Here is a 9,054-nt window from a genome sequence, read left to right on the forward strand (position 1 = left end):
TAAACCATGTAGCATGACCATATGTCAAAAAAAATCACAGAAATATATTTATGGAGAGAGGCAATGAAGATTGAGAGTAATACTTGAAATAAATTTCCCAGTGTGGCTTGAACATGTGATAGTCCTGCCTTAGCCCCCCAGAGTGCTAGGATTGCTGCCAGGCAATTCCACACCCAGCATGACTTTGAAAGTTCTGAAGAAGATAGGCCAGAGAATTTTCAGAATGTGCCTCCATTGACGGCTACCTGGGATTTTGAAGAAGAAGAAGGAGGAGGAGGAAGAGGAGGAGGACGAGGGGAGGAGGAGGGGAGGAGGAGGAGAAGGAGGAGAAGGAGAAGGAGGAGAAGAAGAAGAAGAAGAGGAGGAGGAGGAAGAAGAGGAGGAAGAGGAGGAGGAAGAAGAAGAAGAAGAAGGAGGAGGAGAAGAAGAAGAGAAGAAAAAGAAGAAGAAGAAGACAAGGAAAATCCTAGCTAAAAATTTGAAAGAATGAATTTCCCAGACTGGTTTTCCACATCTGTTCCTCCTGCATCAGCCTCCTAGAATGCAGGGATGACAGGCTGCACCAGCACACCCAGCATGACTTTGAAGATTTTGAAGAAGACAAGCCACAGCAATTTTAGCATATTCCTCAGTTGAGGTCTCCCTGGTACTTCCCATGATCAGATTCAGGCTGTACGGTCCTGACAAGCTCCTGCAGATGACACTGGGTCCTTCCATGGGGTCACAGTGGGAGGCAGCTGGTCAGATGTGCCTGGTCCTGGGGAGGTTAACACTGACCACGTGGCCAAGGCAGTGTCCTGTGAGGTCCCGCAGTGTGAAGCTGCTCCTTCCTTCTCTGTGGGAGACAGGCATCCCTGGGGAGATGTCTACACACACGGTCCTCATCAGAGGTCATGCCCTAGCTCTTCCCTGTATTAAGGATTCCCTCTTTCCTGTCTTCTGTACGTGTCAGCTGATATTCTACTCTGAGACAGACAGAGCTTTCTCTTTCTCTGGTTACTTCTTTATTCATATCAACTTTTTGCTTTGAAACAGAGTGTCACTATGCATTTCAGGCTGACCCTGACCTCACTATGTGGCCCAGGCTGGCCTGGAACTCATGATCCTCCTGCCTCAGCCTCTGAATGCTGGGATCACAAGTGAGGGCCACCATGCCTGGCTCCCAGGTCATATTCCTATGCTGTGGGAGCAGACACAGCCTTAGTCAGGGGCACTGTGGAGGCTCAGTATCAGGCCTGCCTGTTCCCAGAGTCCAGATTCCGGGACCCAGGTGGAAGTGCAGCCTGCCCCGTGGGAATCCCAAGTGGACCCATGAGGTCATCTCCAGCCCTGGGCCTGGTTCATCCCGCATCATGCATGTGAGGACTCTGCGGTGAGATCGCCTGTGGTGCTCAGCCCATTCCTGGGACCCGCAGTGGTGCAGGCTCCACATTAATTTCAGCAGCAGACACGGGGAGGGAAATGGTCTACAGGATGCCATGGAGGCCATCCAGGAACTCAGGGAGCAGCACCAGCACCACATTCCTGCTCATGATCCCAGTAGCCTGGACACTGCTGGATGCCACACTGGATTTTATGAAAGCTCCAACATCAGATTCTCCTGATGACGTAGCCCACCCTAGTCCAAGGATGGAGCTTCCTGGAGCCTGTTCTAAGAAAATAGAATGTGGAGGGTCAGAATCTCCTCAAAAATACTTGAAATAGTGGTTCATGCCTGTGGTCCCAGCACTGAGGAGGTTGAGGCACAAAGTTCACTGGGGGTTTGAGGCCAGCCTGGGCTTTATTATGAGTTCATGCCCAACTTGAACTATTTGGTGAGACTCTGTCTCAAACAATAACAGCAACAACAATAACAACAACAACAACAAAATGAATACTTTCCTGTCTTACCCGTGGAATTTTTTCCTTGCCTGTTTTTGCTGCTCAGGATTGAACCTAGTCACCAGGCCATACCTGCTGGGCAGCACCCCTGTTGTGGGGAAGCAGTGCTGAGCTTCACTACCTGGGTCCCCAGCAGTGCATGATGGAAAAAGGGCTATGAAGAGATGGACTTGACCTGTCTATCCTGGCCAAAGAAAGCAAGATGATCTGAGCAAGAGGAACAATTCTGAGGTCACATTGGAGATTTTTAAGTTGACTGAGAGCAGGTTAATGTAGCAAACTTTGGTTTTTCTACTACTAACAACTTCTCATCTCATCCAAACCTGCTCTTGTGGTTGTGTTACAGCAATTTTATGTTTACCAGAGGCATAGGAACTAAGCAGGACTTGAGGAGGTGGAGGGAGCCAAAAGCTTTGTTAAACTAGTAGGGCTAGAGGAGGTAATACTCTAAAGTCTGAGCTCCAAGCTTCTAGTAGAGCAAGGTTTTACACACTTGTTTCTGTTGGTGCAGGATAGAGCAAGTTGAGTGGAAGTAGAGAGACACAGAAGTGTTTCAGGTGGGTTCAACCTTTTTTCTTTTTAATGGGTGGCACAAACTTGTCTACAGAAGCAGAAAGAGTATTGTGGTTATGGATCAAGAATATCACCTTGGGACTTCATGCACCTGGGAGGGTTGTGGGACAACATGTCAGAATGTGGCTTAGCTGTTGTTATCTGTCAGTTTCAGGGCAAGCAAGCCAGGAGAGGGTGTTGTTTTCTGTCTCATTTCCCTCTTTGATGCCCTTATTTAGGCCTAGCCTCATAGGGCATCATTAGTTGTTATAGGATGATAGTTAGGGGAAGTTTTTCCCAGTAGTTAACATATTGACTGATGAGTTTTGTACTTGGTTCTGGAGAAACTCTGTGATTAACCTAAACAGACATGGGCCAAACAGTAGCAGGAAGAAAATGAAACTTAGTGGTCTGATTAAGCTATGTTGTCCAGTTGTCCCAGGAAAATGGCCAGAAGCCATTTGTTTGTGATTGTTCTAATCTGTAGGGCCTATCTCGCAGCTTTTGGGCAACATTTTTTATAATACCTGATTGATCATTGCAAAAATAACATTTTTCTCCCAGGAAAACACAGAGTCCACTGTTTTCAGCAGTTAAGACATCTAGGCCTCACCTATTTTGGAGGGCCACGGATGCCATGGACTCTAGTTAATTTTGTATGGTGAGGATGGAATTGGAAATTCCTTTAAGGCTCTCTGACACCTCTCAAGACAGTGACTAGAATGAAGTTATGAGAGTGGCTAATCCTGTGATGCTGGTCCCTATGCTAGAGGTTATTCCTAATCCTTCTAGCAGGGGTGTCAGTATGGGAACTTGGTATTGTCTAGTGTCTGGGTAAGTAGGAACCCTGAAGCTTTGTTCTCCTCTTGAATATCAATTTTGGGGCTAAGGTATCCCAGAGTACAAGTGCTTGTCCAGTTGGCTGGGAATAGAGGCATGCAGAGGTGCAACAGAGCCAGAAAACTCCCAGGGTGGATAGGCAGAAGAGGTTATGGATGTTGCAGACATGTTAGAGTATTTTTGTTTGGTGGTGTACTGTTCAGTACCCCACTGTCATTGCCATTGTGGCTCCAATTACAGTTGGGTCTTGTCCAAGGTGTGTCATTTGTATGGTCCCTTTAGTCCTATTTTCTGCAGAGGACCATAATATTGATTATGCCCATGGAGGCTGTAAAAGTTAATCCCACAACTGGCTTGTTTATAGAAGTGAGTCTGACCAAAGCCTATATGCCAAGGTCAAAGTAACTCCCACCCAAATTCTGTTCCCACAACTAAAACCTTCTGATTAGAAGGACAATGTTCTAATTACAATAATATATTTTGTCTAGTCTGTTCCTAATGTGAGAATGCTTTGTCATGTCCTTAATGAGCCTTCTTTACATTAATTTCCATCAGTGCCACATGTTGCCTTTATCCCAGTTGATTGCCAATGAAAGTCAGTGCCTGGGGACTGGCCAGTGCCTTTGTCAGTTACACTGGCATTGGTCATCCTGGCACCCCACTTTCTCTCCTAGTTCTGTCTCTTAGTGTATTTTTTCCCTCAGGCCTGCATCTCACACTGGAGAGGTGGGGACTAGAGACTTACTGCAGGAGTCTCTGGCAATTGGTGCCCAACATGGGGCTTGAACCCATGACCCTGAGATCAAGAGTCCCACACTCTACTGCTTGAGCTACCCAGGCTGATAATGCAGCACTGGCCTTGGCTTTTAAAGCCAAGGCTGTGTTTTCTCACTATTTTGATTTATGCTCTTCAGAGCTTTCCTAGCTCTTTTCAGTCCATTACTTATTTTCTCATTTCAGTTCTTTGCAATCTGAGTGCAAGCTCTGCTCAACCCTCTCTGAGTTCAACCAGGGCACCCCGCCTGTACCCTCCCGTGCACTAAGGCCAAGCAGTTCTACTCATTCCATTGCCCCCACCTCCTCCACATCTGTGATCTTAGCAACTCAAGTGGAGGGGGAAGCAGCTTGACCTCCTCCAGAGGGGAGCACTACAGTTTGTCTATAATGATGTCACCTTTTCTGAGAGAGGCAAGTCTTCCACATGAAAGACAGCAGATTCAGCAAACAGTTATTCTAAAACCAAAACTAAACAGTTCTCATCAGCAGCTGATTGGTGCAGAACAGAAGCTTGAGTGGCTCCCAGCCTCCATTGTTTGGGCCACAAAGCAGAGTGCAGAAGGCTCCAAGTTGTCAAGGTCTCGGTTAAAGTCTCAAGCAAGATAATTTTCCTTCTTTGTTGAGTTGTCTGGATGTTATTTTTGACATGCTCCCTAAGTTCCATATCTAGAGCTCATGTTTGTGAAAAATGATGATTATAGTTAACTATCTTTTGCAACATTTATTTCAACACTGCAGGGTAGCTGTAACTTTACCTTAACCACTAACCCCCCCTGGGATCACTCTACCTATGTGATCACTGCTACCCAATACCAACATGATGTTTGACTGTCCAGTCCCCCTGTTATAGACATCTTAGGGTGGAAAACTAAAACTTTAGGCTTCTGTAATGGGCCAAAGGACCTATATATCAAACAAACCCTATGGTCTCCACCTTGGAAAATCACAGAAGCACAGAACTGCCTCCTCTTGCCCAAATTCCAGCATAACTGTCATGAATGGCTATTTCATGGCACCAAAAATTTCCTACTCCACTGGGAAAATGATTGAGTTTTAAAAATATTTATTGAGTTTATTGGTACATTTTAGGTTTTCATTACAATCATATACATCATTGGGAATTTGTACATGTACATGATACATCTTCATTCTTATTTTTTCCCATTCCCCTGACCTCCCTTCAACTCCTCCACCCCTCCCTATGTACATAATGCCTTACTCTTTTTTATGGGGGTTTCTTTTTCTTCTATAGCTTTATTAGGAATGGGGTCTATTTCTTGGAATTCTGCATAGTAGTCAGAAGTGGGTAATGTCCAGACCTGAACAGGGACCAGGGTGGGCCTCGTCAGAGGCCATGGAGGCAGACACACATAGCTAACAATCTTGGGCCAGAGTGGGGTTTGCCTGATTTAACATGAAATGGACTAGGTTTAAGGTCTTTTGCAAGCGGATGGAGAGTGAAAGGTGGTTTTGAGGCTCATCGGTATGGGGAAACTGGTATATGTTAGGGGACAAAGCAAGTAATACCCACGAGGCTTCTCACCCATAGGATTAGAGTTAGAGCTAGTAAGCACCTTTTGGCCTTGGTCCGTCCTTCTGGAGTGACTTCAGCCAGACCTATCATGAAAATTACTGTCAGCAAGCCAATGATCAGCAGGAACCAAGGATGGCAGTTCATTAAAACAGTCTTGAGGTGGGGAGATCTTCCTGTGAATGGCATCCTCAGGCTTCTACCCTGTGTAGACTAGTCAGCCTCCAGTATACTAGAGCAGGGTTATTGTGGTTTCCAGTGGAGTCTAGTTCTGAGAGGATCTCAGGGATCAGAATGAGCAGTCCAGGCACCTCCAGAGTCTGTAATGTGGGCCTTTTTGAGCCTTGAGTTGTGCATCCAGGGCATTATACCTGTAAGTTTAACAGCAGTGTGGGTGACAACCACAACAACATGAGGCCCAGTCCATGTAGGCTGAAATAGTTCCTTTTTCCAATCTTTAACCCAAATTGAGTCCTCTAGTTGGAAAGGGTGTGCAGGGGTACCTGAAGGGATAGAGATGCTCTCAAACTGCCTTGTGGATGTTGGCAAATATTTTTCCTAGGGCCCTCATCTCAGTGGTCAGCTTGGTCTCTCCTAGCTGTCTGATATCTCTTCTAAAAGCTTTGATAATGGGAGAATGTTAGACCCAGTGAGAAAGAACCAACCAGAGACCAACTTTGGCCAAGTAAAACCTCTGGGGCCGAATGGATATGGACCCCAACCCAGGGAGTCATCCTTCTGATGACTCTGACCCAGTGAGTCTGCTTGCCGTCATGAAGAGACTCTAGATAGGGGAACCTGTGCAGCATCTGGCTTCCTCCTATCTACCCACAGTGCACCAAGAATCATTTGATTCTTACCTCTAGAGGCTTTCCCGATAAACTCCTGTGGGTCAGTTGATCGGTGATAGGGCCCCACTGGGACCGGCCTACCCAGAGCCCTGGAATACCGTCAGGGCAGCCTCTCCTTCCTCAGACCAGTGTCCGGAGGGACCAAACACCGCCAATGTCCGATCCTGGTCTCTCCTAAAAAGAAACAATGGCTTCAAGATAATAAGCTCCAGAGCAGCTGGCTATCTTGCTGGGGCCTCCAAGAATGTTAGACCCAGCGAGAAACAACCAGCCAGAGAATGATATTAAATCCACACAGGAGTTTATTACCGGCTGGGACCCGAGCTGAGCATTGGACTCAAGCCCTGACTGGGGGGAGACAAACATGTTTTATACACCTTTGAGGCCAACAGTTTCTAGGCCCCCCCATGGGATAGAACTAGCAAAGCAAGCAAAAGGTACAGAAGCGGAACGTCCTGCTGTTAGAACATTTGTAAAACAATAGTTTATTAATTGTTATTTCTAAAGGGACTTTTTAAGGGGAGGAGGTTTCTAAGCTTCCTCCTTCAGAGTTCATCTAAAGGGCAGGCAGATGAGTCAAGCAGCAATATGGAGTCTGTCTTGCTAACTAAGGTCCTTCAGAAATGACCACCCAAACACAATTTCATAGAGGGAGGACCCTAAGGGCCCTGGTGTACATTACACTTGGAGCAGGGCTGAGGTCAGTATGTCAACCAATGATACCTGGGTTTCCTGAAAGAGCTTGGACAGGGTGGTCTTTAGGTTGTAGTCCGTGCGTTCTACTTTCCCTGATCTCTGAGGTGTGCATGCTGTATAAAAATTCTGTTTAATTTTAAGCATGCCTTCAAGGTTCTGAACAATTTCTGCTACACAAGCTGGCCCATTGTCACTTCTTATGGTCAGTGAAAGCCCATATGGAGGAATGACCTCACACAAGAAAAGCTTGTCTACCTCTTATTCCTATTCAGTCTGGGTGAGAATAGCTTTCACCTAGCCCAAGTATGTGAAAATGAGTACCAGTAAATATTTGTTGCTCCAACTTGGTTTGATTTCTGTGAAGTCTATTTCCAGGTCTTCAGAAGGTGAGGGTCCTAGGTGGTGGATTCTGGGGACAGGGTTTGGCCTTTGGAGAGGATTGTTCTGGCACAAGTCAGGTATTGGTGGTTTATGGTAGCACAGAGGGAAGACAGCTGGGGGACAAAGAAACATGGGCCTAACAGTCTCCAGGGCAGGTTTTCTAAGATGGGTGATGTTATGTCCTTCTTGGACAAATGAGGAAGTGATCTGTTGGGGTATGAAGGTCCTCATGTCTGGCAGTCCACCATCCTTCTCCATTTTTGAAGAGTTTTCTGCTTGGGCCTACTGGATTTCTTCCTGGGTGTATTTTGGCTCATGATTTTGATGTGACTGGGGCAGGTATTCATAGGCCCTGGGGCAACAGCTCAGTTGTTTCTGTGTTGTTGTCAGCACTGTGGTCTGGTATTTGGCTGCCTCTTTTGCTGATAGTTCTGCCTGTTGATTTCCCTTTGTAATTGGACATATCCCCTTTTGATATCCTTGACAGTGCATAATAGTCAACCTTTTTGGCTCCCATGCAGCTACCAAAAGCTGAATTATCTCATTTTTTAATCTCTTTCCCCTTAGGAGTCAGCAGTCCTCTTTTTTTATATATTGCCTGTGGACGTGGAGAGTAGTGAAGGCACACTTGGTGTCAGTGTAAGGGTTGACAATTTTTCCTTTTGCCCATCAAAGGGCCACAATGAGAGCCCAGAGTTCTGTTCTCATTGCTGACCATTCCTTTGGGAGGGGGCCCACCTCCATCACTTCTTGGCAGTGGTGACTGCGTATCCAGCCAGATGTTCTCCATCCTGCGTGAAACTACTGCTGTCTGTGAACAGGGTGATGTCTGCCTGGGGCTCTGGGGTCTCTTTGAAGTCAGGTCAGCTGGAAAACAGTTTGTCAATGACTTCTTCACAAGCATGATCTGCAGGACCTACCTCGGTCTGCAGGAAGGTGACTGGATGTAAGGTTTGTGCTGTCTCTAGGGTGACCCTGGGGTTTTCACAGTGCAATCCTTGGTATTGAGTCATCCTGGCATTTGAAAGCCACTTATGTCATTGATTATTCATCAGTTTCATGACAGAGCACAGGACTTTAACCCGAAGTTCTTGTCCCAGAGCCAGTTTATTGGCCTCTGTGATGAGGATGACAGTGGCTGCCAGGGCACAGAGGCAAGGGGGCCATTCTGCAGAGATGGCATCCAATTGTCTGGACAGGTAGGCCACTGGCTATTGCCAAGGCCTGACAGCCTGAGTCAGGATCCCAAGGGCTATGTGGTTCTTTTCACAGACAAAGATGTTGAATTCTCAGCTTATGTCCGGTAGCTCGAGTGCAGGGGAACAAATAAGCAGCTTCTTGGCCTCTGTGAAGGCTTTTTCTTGTTGGTCTTACCACTCGAGGGGCTTTTCTTCTGGCCCCATCAGGGATGAATATATTGGTTTGACTTTTTCAGAGAACCCTGGTATCCATATGTGACAGAACCTGGTGGCCCGCCCCAGAAACTCTTGAAGCCTCTTTTTATTGTTAGGTCTCACAATGGAACAGATGACCTATTTTCTCTCT

General features: G+C 46.5%; 1 non-coding gene across 1 annotated transcript; it reads right to left on the reverse strand.

The window, feature by feature from the left end:
- Positions 1 to 4,040: 4,040 nt before the first annotated feature.
- On the reverse strand, positions 4,041 to 4,113 carry Trnak-cuu (transfer RNA lysine (anticodon CUU)). The gene has a single exon. It is a non-coding gene; the product is annotated as a tRNA-Lys (tRNA).
- Positions 4,114 to 9,054: the final 4,941 nt, after the last annotated feature.

The sequence above is a fragment of the Heterocephalus glaber genome, unplaced genomic scaffold (genome assembly GCF_053883595.1).
Source record: "Heterocephalus glaber isolate CG9 unplaced genomic scaffold, H.glaber_assembly_v1.0 deba00001572, whole genome shotgun sequence".
In the NCBI taxonomy this organism is placed as follows: domain Eukaryota; kingdom Metazoa; phylum Chordata; class Mammalia; order Rodentia; family Bathyergidae; genus Heterocephalus; species Heterocephalus glaber.